General features: G+C 39.5%; 1 protein-coding gene across 3 annotated transcripts in view; it reads left to right on the top strand.

Annotated features, from left to right (window-relative positions):
* The window catches only part of LOC311049959 (actin, cytoplasmic 1-like), a 54,646-nt gene that overhangs the window by 9,826 nt on the left and 22,755 nt on the right, over window positions 1-22,065 (top strand). For all 3 annotated transcript variants that reach the window (XM_084063922.1, XM_084063918.1, XM_084063919.1), the window contains 4 exons: window positions 861-1,026; window positions 1,998-2,145; window positions 6,127-6,276; window positions 15,235-15,272. The gene's annotated coding sequence lies outside the window, so the exon portion shown is untranslated. The remainder of the gene's footprint in view (window positions 1-860; window positions 1,027-1,997; window positions 2,146-6,126; window positions 6,277-15,234; window positions 15,273-22,065) is intronic.

Here is a 22,065-nt window from a genome sequence, read left to right as displayed (position 1 = left end):
TAGTCTTCCCTGCTCCCAGATGTTTGACATTTAAGCTTGTTTCAACTCTTCACTTAAGTGCATTACTTAAGTGAAGAGTTGAAACAAGCTTTTAAATCGCTTTTTTAGCCAGCCTGTGTCATTTTCCCCATGCAGCTGAAACGAGAGCAGTACTGATACTTACTGGACGGAGGTTGACTGGACACAGGCTGAACTAAAACAGTGATTTAAACTCTTGTTTCAACCCGTCGCTTACATTTTATTAACCGCTAAAATGTCAAACATCTGAGAGCAAGAAGAAAGACCTTTACTTTATGGATAGGATGTGTGTAAAAAGGTAAAATCTGTACTGTTGGTGGAGGGAGAGGTTCTGATAGGAGCTAAGATGACCACAGACCACAGCACCAGTATCTACAACATAGACAAGAGGGTTTATCATCCTCTTCTCATGTCTCTACTACTGTAATGTACTTAGTTCTGTCCTTCATAAGTAAAGCACTGACAGAGTCACACTACAACTTGTTCAGAGTTTTAACTAAAACCAAGATGAGAAAACATATCACTACAGGTTTTTAGGTTAAACACTGGCTCCTGGTAACTTTTATGATTGTTTTTAAGGCACAATTGTTTATCACATTCATACCTTTCAGATTGCCTGTCCATTGTGTGGGCCAATGGCACAAGCTCTCATTACATATAAGACCATAGATAGCTTTAAAGACCCACTTTTTCCACTCTTGCTTTTTATTGACGTTGTGTTCATTTTATTTTGCTTACATTTCTCTTTTGTCGTTCTTTTTATATAAAGCCCTTTGGGCTGCATGTGATGTCATATTTGTATTCAGGTGCTACAAAGTTTATTATTATAATTATTTCCACAGACTAGTCAGGTGATGAGGAACCACCAGACATCACTGTAAAGCAGAGACAGCAGAACTAGCAGCTGCTACAGGCCTCTAACACACCATCAAGAAACAACCAACCGTACCAGTAGAGGAGACAGCTAGACCACACCACTCCCAGGTCCTACAACACATGAGCTCTGAGGTATACAACCTTATCAACTTGTCCAGTGGGGGGTCTGGACCCAACTAATGATTTAGGGGTTTATCTTATGTTGTCACTCAACAGTAAACAAACCAACATACAGTATAAGTGTTTACAGGGTATCTGCACCTTTATATTTAGATTACATAAGAAAGATATTATGAAAATAGCAGATCTACAAGCTCACAACGCCTCGCAGGCGTTGTGAGCTTGTAGATCAGCTATTTTCACAATGTTTATCTGTGGAACCGAGTCAAACTAAGTATAATGCCTACAGTTACAAGTGCTTGTCAGGGTGGGGGGTCTCCAGTTCATATATGATTCTCTTATTTTGTGAACAGAGTTTTACACTCCTTTGAAAGGAGAGCCCTCAGTGAAGTGGGTCTGTTTTAACCAGAGCCTTTATCTCTCAAGATGAGTTTAACTTTATGTTCACTAACATGTGTCTGCATGGCATTATCTGTCTTATGTTTTATCATTATAAACAATGAACACAACAATATGTAGAATTATGATGTTTATGATCTAAACACATGTTTCTGCTGGTCTATAGACAGCCACCCAGTTGAATAAATCACAGATTGAGGCTTTAAGCTTTGATTCTATGAAATAGCCCTGCTTTATAGAACATTCTTCAGAACATAAACTTTAATCTGATCTAAATCACTGACATCACTTCAGTCACACTGACAACCTGGTCCATTATATGTTGTTAGACTGCCATCTAGTGACCAAACACAGTAATGACCCAAGTACTTTAGGCACATTGAACCAGACATGTAGACATAATGTAATATACACCTTTAATGAGATTAAAGTGTATATTATATAGAGATGAGACATTTAAATTGTGTTCATATAGAGGAGAGACATTGTAATAGTGACAGAGCTGTCATTCAGGGTAACCAGACAGTCATTCAGTTTAATGTTAATATTTATATATGTCCTCTCTCTCTCCTCATCTCATGCAGGAAGTTCTCTGTTGAAACAGTCCATCCATAGATATGTCTGTCCTCCACTGTCCTCCACTGTCCTCCAGCGTCCTCCAGCACCGTCCTGTCTGCACTCTGCAGTGACAACGCTTTAGTCCTCTGAACGTCTGAACCTATAGGATACCAGGTAAACAATGAACCTAGCATTCCGCCACGTTCGACACAGTGGACTATGCTATTTTATTGTCACGCCTTGAACATTTCAATTCAATTCAATTTTATTAAAGTGTCAAATCACAACAAGTTGTCTCAAGACACTTTACATGTAGAGCAGAGACCCCACAGTCCATCCTGAACAACAAGACACTTTACATGTAGAGCAGAGACCCCACAGTCCACCCTGAGCAACAAGACACTTTACATGTAGAGCAGAGACCCCACAGTCCATCCTGAGCAACAAGACACTTTACATGTAGAGCAGAGACCCCACAGTCCACCCTGAGCAACAAGACACTTTACATGTAGAGCAGAGACCCCACAGTCCATCCTGAGCAACAAGACACTTTACATGTAGAGCAGAGACCCCACAGTCCACCCTGAGCAACAAGACACTTTACATGTAGAGCAGAGACCCCACAGTCCATCCTGAACAACAAGACACTTTACATGTAGAGCAGAGACCCCACAGTCCATCCTGAACAACAAGACACTTTACATGTAGAGCAGAGACCCCACAGTCCATCCTGAACAACAAGACACTTTACATGTAGAGCAGAGACCCCACAGTCCATCCTGAACAACAAGACACTTTACATGTAGAACAGAGACCCCACAGTCCATCCTGAACAACAAGACACTTTACATGTAGAGCAGAGACCCCACAGTCCATCCTGAACAACAAGACACTTTACATGTAGAGCAGAGACCCCACAGTCCATCCTGAACAACAAGACACTTTACATGTAGAGCAGAGACCCCACAGTCCATCCTGAACAACAAGACACTTTACATGTAGAACAGAGACCCCACAGTCCATCCTGAACAACAAGACACTTTACATGTAGAGCAGAGACCCCACAGTCCATCCTGAACAACAAGACACTTTACATGTAGAGCAGAGACCCCACAGTCCATCCTGAACAACAAGACACTTTACATGTAGAGCAGAGACCCCACAGTCCATCCTGAACAACAAGACACTTTACATGTAGAGCAGAGACCCCACAGTCCCATCCTGAACAATAAGACACTTTACATGTAGAGCAGAGACCCCACAGTCCATCCTGAACAACAAGACACTTTACATGTAGAGCAGAGACCCCACAGTCCCATCCTGAACAACAAGACACTTTACATGTAGAGCAGAGACCCCACAGTCCCATCCTGAACAACAAGACACTTTACATGTAGAGCAGAGACCCCACAGTCCATCCTGAACAACAAGACACTTTACATGTAGAGCAGAGACCCCACAGTCCATACTGAACAACAAGACATTTTACATGTAGAACAGAGACCCCACAGTCCCATCCTGAACAACAAGACACTTTACATGTAGAGCAGAGACCCCACAGTCCATCCTGAACAACAAGACACTTTACATGTAGAGCAGAGACCCCACAGTCCATCCTGAACAACAAGACACTTTACATGTAGAGCAGAGACCCCACAGTCCATCCTGAACAACAAGACACTTTACATGTAGAGCAGAGACCCCACAGTCCATCCTGAACAACAAGACACTTTACATGTAGAGCAGAGACCTGACAGTCCATCCTGAACAACAAGACACTTTACATGTAGAGCAGAGACCTGACAGTCCATCCTGAACAACAAGACACTTTACATGTAGAGCAGAGACCTGACAGTCCATCCTGAACAACAAGACACTTTACATGTAGAGCAAGCAATGTTGCGACAGTGGCAATGAAAAACTCCCTCTTAACTGGAAGAAACGTCAGGGGCCTTCTGCCTTGACCGTGGCCACAGACCACACCACCAGTATCTAGCACAGACAAGAGGATTTCTCATGAGAAATGAGAAAACATATCACTCCAGGTTTAATATCTTTACACTGACTCCTGGTAACTTTTAGGATTGATTTTAAATGTGTTTGTAATTGTTTTGAAGGCACAATTGTTTAGCACTTTTGTACCTTTCATATTGCCTGACCAAATATGTTCTAAATCGTCCCCTCATGCTGAACTCCAAAAATGTTTTTTTTTTTTAAAACATGTTGAAGCAGCTTTCTGCTTTTATGGGCCAACGGCCTGGAACAAGCTCCTATTACATATAAGACCATAGCAACCCATTGCATGTTTATTCCATTACATATAAGACCATAGCAACCCATTGCATGTTTATTCCATTACATATAAGACCATAGCAACCCATTGCATGTTTATTCCATTACATATAAGACCATAGCAACCCATTGTTTATTCCATTACATATAAGACCATAGCAACCCATTGCATGTATATTCCATTACATATAAGATCATAGCAACCCATTGCATGTATATTCCATTACATATAAGACCATAGCAACCCATTGTTTATTCCATTACATATAAGACCATAGCAACCCATTGCATGTATATTCCATTACATATAAGATCATAGCAACCCATTGCATGTATATTCCATTACATATAAGACCATAGCAACCCATTGTTTATTCCATTACATATAAGACCATAGCAACCCATTGCATGTATATTCCATTACATATAAGACCATAGCAACCCATTGCATGTATATTCCATTACATATAAGACCATAGCAACCCATTGCATGTATATTCCATTACATATAAGACCATAGCAACCCATTGCATGTATATTCCATTACATATAAGACCATAGCAACCCATTGCATGTATATTCCATTACATATAAGACCATAGCAACCCATTGCATGTATATTCCATTACATATAAGACCATAGCAACCCATTGCATGTATATTCCATTACATATAAGACCATAGCAACCCATTGCATGTATATTCCATTACATATAAGACCATAGCAACCCATTGCATGTATATTCCATTACATATAAGACCATAGCAACCCATTGCATGTTTATTCCATTACATATAAGATCATAGCAACCCATTGCATGTATATTCCATTACATATAAGACCATAGCAACCCATTGCATGTTTATTCCATTACATATAAGATCATAGCAACCCATTGCATGTATATTCCATTACATATAAGACCATAGCAACCCATTGCATGTATATTCCATTACATATAAGACCATAGCAACCCATTGCATGTATATTCCATTACATATAAGACCATAGCAACCCATTGCATGTTTATTCCATTACATATAAGACCATAGCAACCCATTGCATGTTTATTCCATTACATATAAGACCATAGCAACCCATTGCATGTTTATTCCATTACATATAAGATCATAGCAACCCATTGCATGTATATTCCATTACATATAAGACCATAGCAACCCATTGCATGTTTATTCCATTACATATAAGATCATAGCAACCCATTGCATGTATATTCCATTACATATAAGATCATAGCAACCCATTGCATGTATATTCCATTACATATAAGACCATAGCAACCCATTGCATGTATATTCCATTACATATAAGACCATAGCAACCCATTGCATGTTTATTCCATTACATATAAGATCATAGCAACCCATTGCATGTATATTCCATTACATATAAGACCATAGCAACCCATTGCATGTATATTCCATTACATATAAGACCATAGCAACCCATTGCATGTATATTCCATTACATATAAGACCATAGCAACCCATTGCATGTTTATTCCATTACATATAAGACCATAGCAACCCATTGCATGTATATTCCATTACATATAAGACCGGCAACGACCATAGATAGATTTAAAGACCCACTTTTTCACTCTTGTTTTTAGTTGATTCCATTGTATGTGTTGTTTTGTTCTTGTTATTTTCCTGTATTGTTTTAATTAGATCTTTGTCTCCTTTTAATGTGTTCTTCATCATGTTTTTCATCTGAATGTTTGTGTTTAATGTTGTGTTCATGTTCTTTTGCTTGCATTTATCTTGTGTTGTTCTTTTTATATAACATGAAAGGTGCTGCCTGTACACAAATGAAGTTTATTATTATTATTATTTCCACAGGTGAGGACGATGAGGGTCCACCAGACATCACTGTAAAGCAGAGACAGCAGTGTTTTATAGAACACCAGCCGTTACAGACCTCTAACACACCAGATCAACAAACAACAGATCGTACCCGGAGGAGAGACAGCTAGACCACACCACTCCCAGGTCCTACAACACATGTCTCTGAGGTATACAACCTTATCAACTTGTCCAGTGGTTCCAGCCCGTCACTTTGTGCTGCGCTGTGAGCTTGTAGATCTGCTATTTTAAGTGTTTAGGGGACCTCGCCTCAAGCGCAGTGGTGGAAGAAGTACTCAGATATTTTACTTAAGTAAAAGTAGCAATACCACGATATAAAAATACTCTGTTATACAAGTAAAAGGCCTGTGTTCAAAATGTTACTTGAGTAAAAGTACTAAAGTAGATCTGCTATTTTAGAGAAATCGTGAAAATGTGTGCAAATCTTTGAATATCTAAATCCTAACAGTTTATATTATCACAATATGTTGTTCCAGGGACCCCCAGAAGCACAGATCTGAGTTAAAAATGTTAGCTTTAAAACACATATATATATTTATGTATTTAAAGATCTGCACACTGCTATTTTTGAAGAGCCAAAGAAATGTAAAATGACACAGATATGTTCCCGGTCTTAAAGGGTTAAAAGACGCTTATGAGACCCCAGCGCCTGTTGCAGCATTTGTGACTATAATGACTAATATATAGAATAGAATAGAATAGACTTTATTTGCCATTTGCACAAGTGCATAGGAAATAAGACATAAAATACAGAGAAAACATACAGTATATCCTACAATCCTACATATATTCTACCACACTCCCTACAGACACATATCAAATATAATAAATAAGCACGTCATAGACTAGTGTAAAAAACAACTCATATAATGTAATGTAATGTATCACTACCCTTTTGATGAACGTCTACCTTTGCTTACCTTTGTCCAGAGATAACAGAGGGTGTACTGTATAATTAAATGTACTTACACCCCCGAGTCCCACAGATGTGTCTGGAACAACCTCCCATTACATATAAGACAGATAACGACCATAGATAGCTTTAATAACAAGCTCAAGACTCACTGTTTCACTCTGGTTTTTAGTTGATTTCATTTTATTTGTTGTTTTGTTCTTGTTATTTTCCTGCATTGTTTTAATTAGATCTTTGTCTCCTTTTCATTTGTTCTTCATCATGTTTTAATCTGAATGTTTGTGTTGTTTAATGTTGTGTTCATTTTATTTTGCTTGCATTTCTCTTTTGTTGTTCATTTTCTTATATATAAAGTCCTTTGTGCTGCATGTGATGTGATGAAAGGTGCTTCCTGTACACACATAAACTTTATTATTATTATTTCCACAGGTGAGGACGATGAGGGTCCACCAGACATCACTGCAGTGTTTTTTAGAACACCAGCTGCTACCGGCCGCTGCTACACCAGATCAAGAAACAACCTACTGTACCCGGAGGAGAGACAGTTAGACCACACCACTCCCAGGTCCTACAACACATGGACTCTGAGGTATACAACCTTATCAACTTGTCCGGGGGGGGGGGGGGGGGGTCTGGACCCAACTAATGATTTAGGGGTTTATCTTTAATGTTGTCACTCAACAGTAAACAAACCAACATACAGTATAAGTGTTTACAGGGTATCTGTACCTTTATATTTAGATTACGTAAGAAAGATATTATGAAAATAGCTGATCTACAAGCTCACAACGCCTCACAGGCGTTGTGAGCTTGTAGATCAGCTATTTTCACAATGTTTATCTGTGGAACCGAGTCAAACTAAGTGTAATGCCTATAGTTACAAGTGCTTGTCAGGGTGGGGGGTCTCCAGTTCATATATGATTATTACTCTCCGCAGGAGAGTATTGTTTTCACTTTCTAAATATGACACACCGATTGGTCAAGCCTCACGTGACATGTGACAATACGGTGAAATACTGTATAAATACATGGCGTCACTTTGACAGTGTCTTTGCCACTGTCAAAGTGAGGTAAGACAGGAACCATCACGAAATGGCTGCATGGCTGATACATAATTGGCAGATAGGACAGATAGGACACTTATATAGACAGGAGGGATATGACACTTACACAGACGGATAGGACACTTACAGTACACAGACAGGACGGATAGGACACTTATACAGACAGGACGGATAGGACACTTATACAGACAGGACGGATAGAACACTCACACACAGGACGGATAGGACACTTACATAGACAGGAGGGATATGACACTTACACAGACAGGACGGATAGGACACTTACAGTATACAGACAGGACGGATAGGACACTTATACAGACAGGAGGGATAGGACACTTACACAGACAGGAGGGATAGGACACTTACATAGACAGGACGGATAGGACACTTATACAGACAAGACGGATAGGACACTTATACAGACGGGACGGATCGGACAGTTAGAACATAAGAATTAGAACATTCCCAACATTCCCAACACAAGTCTGGTAAGAGTGAGGTAAGACAGGAACAATCACGAAATGGTTGAGAAATGGCGGATACTGTAACAATTGGATAGGACACTTACACAGACAGGACGGATAGGACACTTACACAGACAGGACGGATAGGACACTTACATAGACAGGACGGATAGGACACTTATACAGACAGGAGGGATAGGACACTTATACAGACAGGACGGATAGGACACTTATACAGATAGAACATTCCCAACATTCCCAACAGCGGAGAGTTGTGCTCCGAGGAGCACTTTTTCTAGTTTTATTTTGTGACCAGAGTTTTACACTCCTTTGAAAGGAGATCCTCAGTGAAGTGGGTCTGTTTTGACCAGAGCCTTTATCTCTCAAGATGAGTTTAACTTTATGTTCACTAACATGTGTCTGCATGGCATTATCTGTCTTATGTTTTATCATTATAAACAATGAACACAACAATATGTAGAATTATGATGTTTATGATCTAAACACATGTTTCTGCTGTTCTATAGACAGCCACCCAGTTGAATAAATCACAGATTGAGGCTTTAAGCTTTGATTCTATGAAATAGCCCTGCTTTATAGAACATTCTTCAGAACATAAACTTTAATCTGATCTAAATCACTGACATCACTTCAGTCACACTGACAACATGGTCCATTATATGTTGTTAGACTGCCATCTAGTGACCAAACACAGTAATGACCAAAGTATTTTATGCACATAGCACTAGACATGTAGAGAATGTAGACATGATATAATATACACTTGAATAGAGAATGTAGACATAATATACACTTTAATAGAGAATGTAGACATAATATAATATACACCTTTAATGATATTAAAGTGTATATTATATAGAAATGAGATATTTACATTGTGTTCATATAGAGGAGAGACATTGTAATAGTGACAGAGCTGTCATTCAGGGTAACCAGACAGTCATTCAGTTTAATGTTAATATTTATATATGTCCTCTCTCTCCTCATCTCATGCAGGACGTTCCAGACCAGAGCCCTCTGTCCTCCACTGTCCTCCAGCACCGTCCTGTCTGCAGTGTGTACGTGTGAACCTATAGGATACCAGGTAAACATTTACATTACAGTCATTTATCAGAAGCTTTTATCCAAAGAGACTTACAATAAGTACATTCAACATACTGTAGGTAGTGAACTAAACTACTAATCACCAGAAGTCTGAAGTGCATTCTCTCTAAAACAACTAAGAGTATACCTAGCACTAAGGTAAAAGTGTAATATATCATCTTCCTACTGTCTTAAACAGATGAGACAAAATAGGAATATTAAATGAGCAAGAGATAAAACACATAAGTATATCAAATAAACTAGATCCAATAAAACAATAAAATCAGTGAAATGAAGATGTATAAACTCTGTAGCCACACAGTGGATTATAAACATGAGTGTGTTACTCTGGTCAGCTATAGACCTGTTTGTAACCTCAGCTTCATAGGCTGCTGGCAGAGTGCTGGACACCAGAGAACGGTGGTCAACCTTACCGTACCCATTTATACCCTTTTCCACAGATTGTGTCTGTAAAAGCCAAGTGGGTGAAACATTTTCTAATGGATTTGTGTGACCATGGGTGGCGCTGTTGTCTATATAGGCGTCAAGTTCACTGTCATGGGCAAGAGGTTTGACCCGGAAGGGCAAAGGTTTTTGACCTTAGGTTACTGCAGGTTACCGCTATTCAAACAGCCTGTGGCACAAATTAATTTATCTGATCAGTGTATGGAACCCCAAAAGATGCTGTTTGCACGGTGAAGTAAATACATAGTCTTTTGCATTTAGAAATGCCTGCATGGTATCATTAGAACACTGAGTCACAGCGAGCGGTTTGTTATCAGATCAAACATAGTGTCGGCGCGTCAGCCAGGTCCAACCACAGGTTCATCTCCTCAGTAGCTCTGTATGAGACAGGAGCTCCTTTAATAGTATCCATAAAGTAACGCTAGTCCTCCCTGTGCTCAGATGTTTGACATTCTAGTGGTCAATAAACTTTGAGTGACGGGTTGAAACAAGCTTCTTTAGTTCTCTGCCATTTTCCCTCTGCGGCCGAAACGGGATCAGTACTGACACCTGCTGGACGGAGGTTGACTGGACACAGGCTGAATAAAAAAGTGATTTAAACTCTTGTTTCAACACGTCTGCTTACATTCTATTAACCTCTAACATGTCAAACATCTGAGAGCAGGAAGAAAGACCTTTACCATTTTGATAGGATGTGTGTAAAAAGGTACAAATCTGTACTGTTGGTGGAGGGAGAGGTTCTGATAGGAGATAAGACAACCACAGACCACAGCACCAGTATCTACAGCACAGACAAGAGGGTTTATCAGTGTTAGAAACCCTTTTAGGTCTACTCACTGTATAGGGATGGATTGGTAACATAATGAAACACAGTTTGTATAACCGGATGTTGAGCAATGTTAAACAAAAAACAACAATGTTACAATTCATACAGTGCAAAAATACAATATAAATACAAGCAGCGATTAAAACATGCATAGCAGAACATAGTGTGGTACAGACAATAGTTGTGATGTAACTGTTTAACTGTGTTCAAAGGCCAGGGAAAATAAGTAGTAGAAGTCTTTAATAGTGATTTATAAATGTCTATGGACTGAGAGGCTCTTATATTAAAAGAAAGGCTATTCCAGAGCCTCAGGGTGTCCACAGTGAAGGCTCGGTCGCCTCTAGACCTTTTGTTAGTCGTGAGCTCAATTAGTAGCAACTGATCAGCTGACCTTAGGGGTCTGCCTACCTAACTACTCTAACCAACCAATGTTCAAACATACATAAGTGACAACCCCTCCTTACCTAGTGTGTTAACAAAGGTTCTGCCTACAGTACATGGTGTCTATGTATAGAGGCCTCTGTGTTTCCTGTTCCAAGGCAGCAGCATATACAATACAAGAAGAAGAACAGATATATAATAAATACCTAAAGTTGCATGACATCCTCTTGTCATGTCTCTACTACTGTAATGTACTTAGTTCTGTCCTTCATAAGTAAAGCACTGACAGAGTCACACTACAACTTGTTCAGAGTTTTAACTAAAACCAAGATGAGAAAACATATCACTACAGGTTTAATATCTTTACACTGACTCCTGGTAACTTTTAGGATTGATTTTAAATGTGTTTTAATAGTTTTAAGGCACAATTGTTTATCACATTCATACCTTTTAGATCTCCTGTCCAAATATGTTACAAATCGTCCCCTCAGGTCATCATACTAACCTTCAAAAATGTATTATTAAAAACATGTTGAAGCATCTTTCTGCTTACATGCAGTATAAGACAGGCAACCATCATAGATAGCTTTAAAAACAAGCTCAAAGACCCACTGTTTCACTCTTGTTTTTAGTTGATTCCATTGTATTTGTTGTTTTGTTCTTGCTATTTTCCTGTATTGTTTTAATTAGATCTTTGTCTCCTTTTGATTTGTTCTTCATCATGTTTTTAATCTGAATGTTTGTGTTGTTTAATGTTGTGTTCATGTTCTTTTGCTTAGATTTCTCTTTTGTTGTTGTTTTTATATATAAAGCCCTTTGTGCTGCATCTGATGTGATGAAAGGTGCTTCCTGTATACTAATAAAGTTTATTGTTATTATTATTATTTCCACAGACTAGTCAGGTGATGAGGATCCACCAGACATCACTGTAAAGCAGAGACAGCAGTGTTTTTAGAACCAGCAGCCTCTACAGACCTCTGCCACAGCAGATCAAGAAACAACCATCCGTACCCGTAGACGAGACAGCTAGACCACACCACTCCCAGGTCCTACAACACATGTCTCTGAGGTATACAACCTTATCAACTTGTCCAGTGGGGGGTCTGGACCCAACTAATGATTTAGGGGTTTATCTTTAATGTTCTCACTCAACAGTAAACAAACCAACATACAGTAGTGTTTGATTTTAAAATAGTTTTAATAGTTTTTAAGGCACTTCATTGTTCTAAGCCCCTTCATACCTTTTAGATTGCCTGTCCAAATATGTTCCAAACCGTCTCCTCAGGTCATCTAGTGCTGACCTCCTCAAGGTGTCAAACATGAAATATAAAAAATATGTTGAAGCAGCTTTCTGCTGTTATGGGCCAACGGCCTGGAACAAGCTCCCATAGACCAATTATTTGTTTACAAACATTGAGACTGGACGCACATGTAATGAATTCCCAACAGATCCCCAAACCTGCTGTTTTGGGGTTCTGCTGGTTTCAGTTCATTCAACCTCCTCTGTGTGTAGGCTAGTGAGGTGCGCCCTAGCGAGACATATGTACTTCATCGCGCACCGAGAACAGCTGACATACAAGCTCACAACCGCGTCACGGATGCGACTGCTGTGAGCTTGGAGATCTGCTATTCTCGGCCGTTCTCTGCGTGGAAGACCTTCTGGTGTCATGATCACAGAGCACTCCCTCCGTTCTTATGACAGACACTGGAGGAGGGGTTTGGAGGACAACTGCTTTGAGTTGTTATCATTATTTACACACAACAGAAACCAAGGATTATATATTTCAAGAGGCAGAGATCACAGTAACAATCCTAAGCATTCTTCCTCCATACTGGGAGAAAAACATCATCTGAAAGTTTGATGGGAAGCATTTTTACACGTGAGGCTGTGACCACTTTAACATTACATCTTATGAGCGGTGGGGTTCTTTTGCTGCTGACCTGTGCGCGCATACTGTTTCATATCAGTGTGACGTTGTCTGATAAGGCGTCTATTACATATAAGACAGACAATGACCACAGATAGCTTTAAAAACAAGTTCAAGACCCACTTTTTTACTCTTGCTTTTAGCTGATTACATTGTATTTGTTGTTTTGTTCCTGGTATTTTCCTGTATTGTTTTAACTCATTCAATGCCATGCTTATTTATGGCAGTTTGGCTCTGAGTGCCACAGGCAAAATTCATTGTAAAAAAAAAGTGCTTAGGAAGCGAGATACAGCCTTTTTAAGTTATAGGTTAAACAAGGAGTGGATGGAGCAGCACATCTTCAAATCATCATATTTTGGGTTCTGAACATGTTTTTTTTTCTTTTCTTTTTTTCTCCCATGACGTCTTTGTCATGTGGCGCACGGGTCGTCAGGCCACGTGACGTCTTAGACGTCATGTGGCACAAAATGAGTTAATTTGATATTTGCCTCCTTTTAATTTGTTCCTGATCATGTTTTTGGTCTGTTTTTGCTTGCATTTCTCTTTTGTCGTTTTTTTAAATATATAAAGCCCTTTGTGCTGCATGTGATGTCATGAAAGGTGCTTCCTGTATACAAATAAAGTTTATTATTATTATTATTTCCACAGACTAGTCAGGTGATGAGGATCCACCAGACATCAGTGTAAAGCAGAGACAGCAGAACTAGCAGCTGCTACAGACCTCTAACACACCACAGATCAACCAGATGAAGAAACAACCATCTAGACCCAGAGAGGAGAGACAGCTAGACCACACCGTGTCCACATCCTACAACACATGACTCTGAGGTATACAACCTTATCAACTTGTCCAGTGGGGGGTCTGGACCCAACTAATGATTTAGGGGTTTATCTTTAATGTTCTCACTCAACAGTAAACAAACCAGCATACAGTATAAGTGTTTACAGGGTATTTGTATGTTTATATTTAGATTACGTAAGAAAGATATTGTGAAAATAGTAGATCTACAAGCTCACACTGCGAGGCGTTGTGAGCTTGTAGATCTGCTATTTACCCAAATCACTACTCCCAAATACCCAAATCACTACTTTACATAACAGGTTTACAAGTGAGTGTGTAAATGTGTCCTCACTCCTCACATCTATAGGCTACACTATATATATATATATATATAAATAAAAAAAGACACAGACCTCACCCCACACACCCCAAAGTGAAATGGATCTTTTTTTGGACCAGAGCCTTTATCTCTCAAGATGAGTTTAACTTTATGTTCACTAACATGTATTATCTGTCTTATCCTGGTCAATCACTAGCATTTACAACTTATTACAACTGAACACAGTCTGTGTCTCTAGAATATAATCTAATGAAACATCAGTATAATATTGATCCAGAGTTAATTAATAACAAAGTGATCATTGTGTAAGAGAGTCTCTTTACATCCTGTTCACTGGTAGAGATTAAACTATAATAAATATGTTGTTTGTTCATAAAGTCTTTAATCTATGATCAGTGAAACATTATGAAAGATCTGTTTACTAAACAATGAACACAATAATATGTAGAATGATTATGTTTATGTTTTATCATTAACTGTTCTATATACAGCCATCTAGTTGGAGAAATCACTTCAGTTAGACTGAGAACCTGGTCCATTATATGTTGTTAGACTGCCATCTAGTGACCAAACACAGTAATGACCTAAGTACTTTATGCACATTGAACTAGACATGTAGAGAATGTAGACATAATATAATGTACACTTTAATGATATTAAAGTGTATATTATATAGAGATGAGACATTTAAATGATGTTCATATAGAGGAGAGACATTGTAATAGTGACAGAGCTGTCATTCAGGGTAACCAGACAGTCATTCAGTTTAATGTTAATATTTATATATGTCCTCTCTCTCTCCTCATCTCATGCAGGACGTTCCAGACCAGAGCCCTCCAGACCTTCAGGTTCTGTTACGTTGACAACACGTGTGGCTTCACCTTTCTTAAGTGTAAGACCCTTCATTTGTTGAGCATGGCACCTCAGACATGCAATGGCTTTGGCAGCTGCTCTTTCCCAACCAGAGAACTTTCTTAGGTCTAGTAATGTCCCTTCTTCCTTAGTGTTTGTGTTGTACACCTGTTCCTTTTCTTCTTTTGCCTCCGTGTTATACCCCTAGCCTGGCATTGTCCAGACTGATAACGTGGATTCACCCTCTCGTTCCTCCCCGGTATCAGTCTGGACTTCAGCCTATAGGGAGTGAGTATGAGAAATAAGAAAATGATCGGGCCAATCAGTGACTGCGTCTCAACTGCTGTCCGTACAACAGTGAAAAGCATCAAAATAATGTTCTGATTTCTCATACTCTCTCCCTATTGAATAGAACGTTTATATAGACATGTCCTCACAGACAGAACGTTTATATAGACATGTCCTCACAGACAGAACAAAGCCTCTCTTGTGCTCCTTGTTGTACGAGTGAAGGGACTGGAGTCTGTTTAGCGGGGCTGTTGTCGTCATAGTGTCAACAGGATATACCAGTCATGTATCTGGGCTTTCCTTTTGTCAGGTTGATGGTAAGCTGCCTCTGGCTGGAGACCGGCCGGGGAGATTCCCCACAAGGACTGACAGGTGAGACACAGGCCTCAGGCAGCCGCTTATTATCCAGAGAGCTTTGTTGATGCAGCATCAACCTTCTTTGATTGATTGATGTACTTTATTTAGTAAGACATGACAACAGTACATGGAAGTACAATTCACTATACAAGGTCTACTAAACTGGAAGACTCATTAAGCACTGAGCTTGTTTAAAATGAGTCCCCACACTACTGATGCGACGGTCAGGTTTTTCATACCCCGCCCTGCCCGCCCCGCCACGGAACCGAACCCGCCCCAACCCGCCCCGCAAAACAATATATAAATCAACGACTCGGCCCGCCCCGTGAGTGAGTGTGAGTGAACTGCGGCGTGACACCGTACATCACACATCAGTATAAACACATTAATATATGTTTTGTTTTTTACATCTCATTCACCCTGACAAGCACTTGCAATGTTGTAGTTGAGGCATTACATTTTGTTTGACTCGGTTCCCCACATAAATGTTGTGAAAATAGCAGGTCTACAAGCTCACCATGCCTCACGTTGCAAGGCATTGTGAGCTTGTAGATCTGCTAAGTTCACAATTTTTGCTTCTTATAGTATTTGATGATTTGGCCAATGTTTGATTGTTTTTTATAGTATAGTTTGTTAGATACTTTTGATTCCGTAACGGTCTTTTCCCCCTTTCATTTAGGTATTAAAAAGGTCTTAAAAGTCCTTGAATTGTCACTTCACTGTGATCTGGGGAACTCCCCAAAATCATGTCGGGTCCCGACCCAGAGGTTGAGAACCACGTGCTTTGAAAGCATGGCCATAGACATATATGGGCATGGCTTCCTGCTCTGAAACCCTCTCTGCGCATCTCAACCAATCACAGCCACTTTGTGACGCGTAAACCAAGGAAGCTTTTGAACACTCCGCGGTGGCTTGAAAAACAGGATAACGGATACAGGCTTCTAAATAACCAAATTAAACCGTTAATTAAAAACGGCTAGATTAGATACAGTACATATTGTGTCATTAGCAACACAAAGGAATATAAGGCAACGCTTAGCACAAGTTAAGACATGGCTTTTTTTAACTGTGCACTGCCTTTTATTATGTGGTTAATAGAAGTGGCTTAAACGTATTTGTGGGTGAATTTGGTTAAATGTGTGCTGTTGGCTTTAATAGCCTGTAGATCCTGTGTAGTGGAAATACTGTGACAGTCACAAGTTGACAGGCTGGGAGAGTGTGTTGTTACTGTTGTCCTCAGATTGCTGGTTTTATTGTTGTTTGAGTTAGAGGTAAAACATGCATTATTAGCCTATCTGCCTTAATAACTGCAATATAACCGTTTTTTTTTAAATATTTAAGTTATAGGTAAAACATGCATTATATTAGACGTTTTTAGAGACGTTTTTAACCAGAAAAAAAACTATTAATTTCCCTTAATAACTGCAATTTAACCGAAAAATGTCATTGTAACGTGTGTTTCAGGTGGTTAAATGTCTACATTGTAACGTGTGTTTCAGGTGGTTAAATGTCTACATTGTAACATGTGTTTCAGGTGGTTAAATGTCTACATTGTAACATGTGTTTCAGGAGGTTAAATGTCTACATTGTAACATGTGTTTCAGGAGGTTAAATGTCTACATTGTAACATGTGTTTCAGGAGGTTAAATGTCTACATTGTAACATGTGTTTCAGGAGGTTAAATGTCTACATTGTAACGTGTGTTTCAGGAGGTTAAATGTCTACATTGTAACGTGTGTTTCAGGAGGTTAAATGTCTACATTGTAACATGTGTTTCAGGAGGTTAGAAGAAGATGGAGGAGGATGAGAAACAGACACACATCCATGATGGAGACACCAGCTTCAGGTTGGAACACAATGTTCTCTGAGAGTCTTTTCAGAATCATGAACCTCAGCTCCAGACAAAGCTCCTGGAACACAAACATTCATTTAGTTAAAGAAGTTAAATTGTCTGAGGAGGAAAAGCATCATTTTCATTATTTTTATCAGGTGTAAACACATCACTCAGCTCCATATAATAATCATAATAATAATAATAATATCTGGAATTTATATAGTGCTTTTCTAAGTCCTCAAAGACTTTTATGGCCACAAACGGGGGGCTATATCCTACATGAAACCCCCTGTACCCCCTACTTCCTAAAGGACCCCCAGATGGACACAGGTCCAGCAGGCAGATAAACCTTGAACATGTGAACATGTTACATCATTATCAGAGCTAAAGTTACCCTTCAGTTTGTTTATCTATCACAGGTTCTGTTATAATGTGTAGCATTTGAAGACATATTGGGCCTTAAATGATTTTTTTTAAATAAATGTATTTGGCCCATCATTTATAAAATGTAGATGGAGAATTAAATATAAAATAAATAAGTATTTAAATAAAAGGTGGTCAGTGTTGTCAGTGAGCCTCTGTTCTGGTTAACCTCCCAGACACTGGTCTTGTCCCAACTGTCTCATCACCTGGAATTACACTCCAGGTGATGAGACAGTATATTGATTATTGATCATGTTTGTATTCATAGGCAAAGAGCTATAGGACAATTTGTTCTCTAAACTAAAGGCTCATCGGGGCTGAAGACATGTAGAGAGTCCATCATGAAAGTCCATGAACAACAAACAGGCTTTTTCTCACTGAGAAATGAACATGGAGGCTCTTTGGATTCAAACATAATCTTTTACTTATAAATGGTAAATAAAGTGAGCAGTGTTGATGATGGTCTGAGGACAAACATCTACTCTCTGTGTCACTTTATTTCACCATGTCACTTGTTGTCACTTTTGTAAGTAAAATACTATTCTTTGCATCCATAGAGCCTTGATTTTCATGTTTCAGCGCACAAACAAAGCCTTTATGTTGTTTATGTATTCATAGACACAATGTATTTGTTGACAAAGACACATTCCCGTACTTTTTTTGCTGTGTTTTAGTTTGATGAATGAATTATGTATTTAGTGTCTGCTGTTTGAATTCCAGGCTCTGAGGTGCATTCTGAAAAGACAACGCTTAAAGGAATAGTTCACCCATCATCTCATCTTTTTCTCTATGGATGAGTCACCCCATGGAGTCTTTAATTCATGGATATTTATTAGTTTTTGTCTCATTCCTGAGACAATAATGTGATGACCGGCAGAGGTTCTGTATGGAGACACAAAGGATACTCTTTGTGTCTCCTACCGGAACCGCTTCACTTGTTACTGTGAGGAGCTTTAGTCTAAGTGTGTGTGTGTGTGTGTGTGTGTGTGTGTGTGTGTGTGTGTGTGTGTGTGTGTGTGTGTGTGTGTGTGTGTGTGTGTGTGTGTGTGTGTGTGTGTGTGTGTGTGTGTGTGTGTGTTCATGTCCTCCTACAGTAGAAACAGATGGGTACATCACTACATGACTCTACTCTGACATCATACTGCAGTAGAAAACACATTGTGAGGAACTCTGTATCATCACAGAGACACCATGGACCAGAAGACGCTGAGTTCTACTAAAAGGTGGAGTGAGACTCTAAATAATAATGTTTATTAACATCCTCAGAGAGAGGAAATAAAACCTAAATGAATGATAAACTGAATTCCATTCAATAGAGAGAGATATCAGATAAATGTACAACATTAACCCATTCAATCCGGGAACGCGTCTGTGTCACTTCAGATTTATATGGCTATTCAAAAATAGCAGATCTACAAGCACTACGAGCTTGTAGATCTGCTATTTTTGAAAAATCGTGAAAGTTTGTGCAAATCTTTGTATATTCTGCAAATGTCTTCTAAATCCTAACAGTTTATATTATCAAGATATGTTGTTCCAGGGACCCCCAGAAACACAGATCTGAGTTAAAAATGTTAGCTTTGGAATACGTTCAAACCCGGCCCTGAAATGGCAACATAATACAAACCATTGGGATTTCTTAGTGAGAATTATGATTTGTTTTATGTTTATGATATAGTTTCATGTTTTCACCGGACGGTGGCCAACCGTACCCATTATTACCTTTTTAAACACATCGTATCCAAAAAGTAATGGTACTTCTTCCTGCTCTCAGATGTTTGACATCTACCTTTACGATTGCCTGCCCAAATATGTTCTAAATCGTCCCATGAGGTCATCATACTAACCTCCAAAAATGTATTATTAAAAACATGTTGAAGCAGCTTTCTGCTTTTTTTGACTAAAGGTAGTCTTCCCTGCTCCCAGATGTTTGACATTTTAGCGGTCAATGCACTTAAGTGAAGAGTTGAAACAAGCTTTTAAATCGCTTTTTTAGCCAGCCTGTGACCATGTTTTCCCTCTGCAGCTGAAACGAGAGCAGTACTGATACTTACTGGAGGGAGGTTAACTGGACACAGGCTGAACTAAAACAGTGATTTAAACTCTTGTTTCAACCCGTCTGCTTACATTTTATTGACCACTAAGGACTAGCTTTACTTTTTGGATAGGATGTGTGTAAAAAGGTACAAATCTGTACTGTCAGACAGTCAGACTACAACTTGTTCAGAGTTTTAACCAAAACCAAGATGAGAAAACATATCACTCCTGTTTTAATATCTTTACACTGGCTCCTGGTAACTTTTAGGATTGATTTTTAAATTGATTAGAATTGTTTTTAAGGCACAATTGTTAAGCACATTAATACCTTTACAATTGCCTGTCCAAATATGTTCCAAATCGTCTCCTGAGGTCAAAAAACATGTTGAAGCAGCTTTCTGCACTTATGGGCCAACAGCCTGGAACAAGCTCCTATTACATACAGTATAAGACCGGCAACCATCATAGATAGCTTTGATTCATTGATTGATTGATGTACTTTATTTAGTAAGACTAAAAAAAAGGGTCGGGGGGGGGGGGGTCGGGGGGGGGGGGGTAGGTTAAGGCTTAGACAGGGGTCATTTTTGAATTGCAGCCTCCTGAAGGTATATCTTTGGGCAGTTTTGAAAGTGAGTAGGGTTTTACACTCCTTTACTCCTTTTGGTAGGGCATTCCACACTTTTGATGAATAGCATGAGAACGAGTTACTTCCCTTTGTTGAGCCAAATCTGGGTTGAACATGATTTGTGGAGCTGCCTCTGGTGTTATGATCATGGACTTCGTTAATGTTTTGGAAGTATTTTGACAAATACAGGGGGATCCCAATGTTGTGGTGTATCTTGAAGACCAGGCCCATAGCAAGTTGCTGTACTCTGTCCTCAACCCTAAGCCATCCAATCCTAGCAAAATGATCAGGGGTTAGATGGGTTTTGTGATTGAGGCCAAGAAGTAGCCTTACTAGTTTGTTTTGGGATGTTTGGAGCCTTGTTTTTAAGGCCTTGGAGGTGTTGTGATACCATGAAGTGCATGCATAATCATAATAACCTTGTATGGGGGCACGGTGGCGCAGTCGGTAGCGCTGTCGCCTCACAGCAAGAAGGTCCTGGGTTCGATTCCCGCCAGGGACGCTGTGGGCGCTGGGGGCGTGTCTTCTCCTCCGCGTCATCAGCGCCCATACCCAGGGTGGGGTTGGCGAAAGGGCCTACTCTGTGTGGAGTTTGCATGTTCTCCCCGTGTCTCCTAGGGTAGTTAATACCCCCACAAAAACATGTAGTAATCCTGGTCGCTATACCGCCTCCCCCATGACAGCCGGGGCGCCTGATGGAGGGGAAGGAAACTGGTTGGAATAACGTGTTCCTTCCACGCGCTACGTCCAACCAGGGAAACTCCCCCCTGTCAGGTGACAAGAAGGTCAGTTGGCTCTCATGCACTGAAGGAAGCATGAGCTCGGCCCTGGCCTCCCTGGCTGTGGGGGACTGGTGTAGGGCTGGTGTAGCGCCCAGGATCACTTAGGAAATTGGCACCGGGTGAAAAAAATGGGTTACAAAAATCGCGGGATAAAAAATTTTAGAAAAAAAAAATAACCTTGTATGAGGGCCCCTGCAAGAATCTTCAGAGTATTCTTACTGACTAGACGTCCAATCCTATACAAAAAGCGTATTCTTTGGTTGACCTTTTTGATCAATTGTTAGTAACAAGCTCCTATTACTTACAGTATGAGACAGGCAACGACCATAGAAAGCTTTAAAAACAACCTTTCACTGTTTTTCTTTTGGTTGATTCAATTGTATGTGTTTGTTTGTTTAATTTTCCTGTATTGTTTTAATTTGTTCTTCATCATGTTTTTCATCTGAAT

Source organism: Gymnoscopelus microlampas, assembly GCF_963454915.1.
Source record: "Gymnoscopelus microlampas genome assembly, chromosome: 8".
Taxonomy (NCBI): Eukaryota; Metazoa; Chordata; class Actinopteri; order Myctophiformes; family Myctophidae; genus Gymnoscopelus; species Gymnoscopelus microlampas.
The sequence above is the reverse complement of the archived record's forward strand: the minus strand, read 5'-3'. Positions and strand labels throughout refer to the sequence as shown.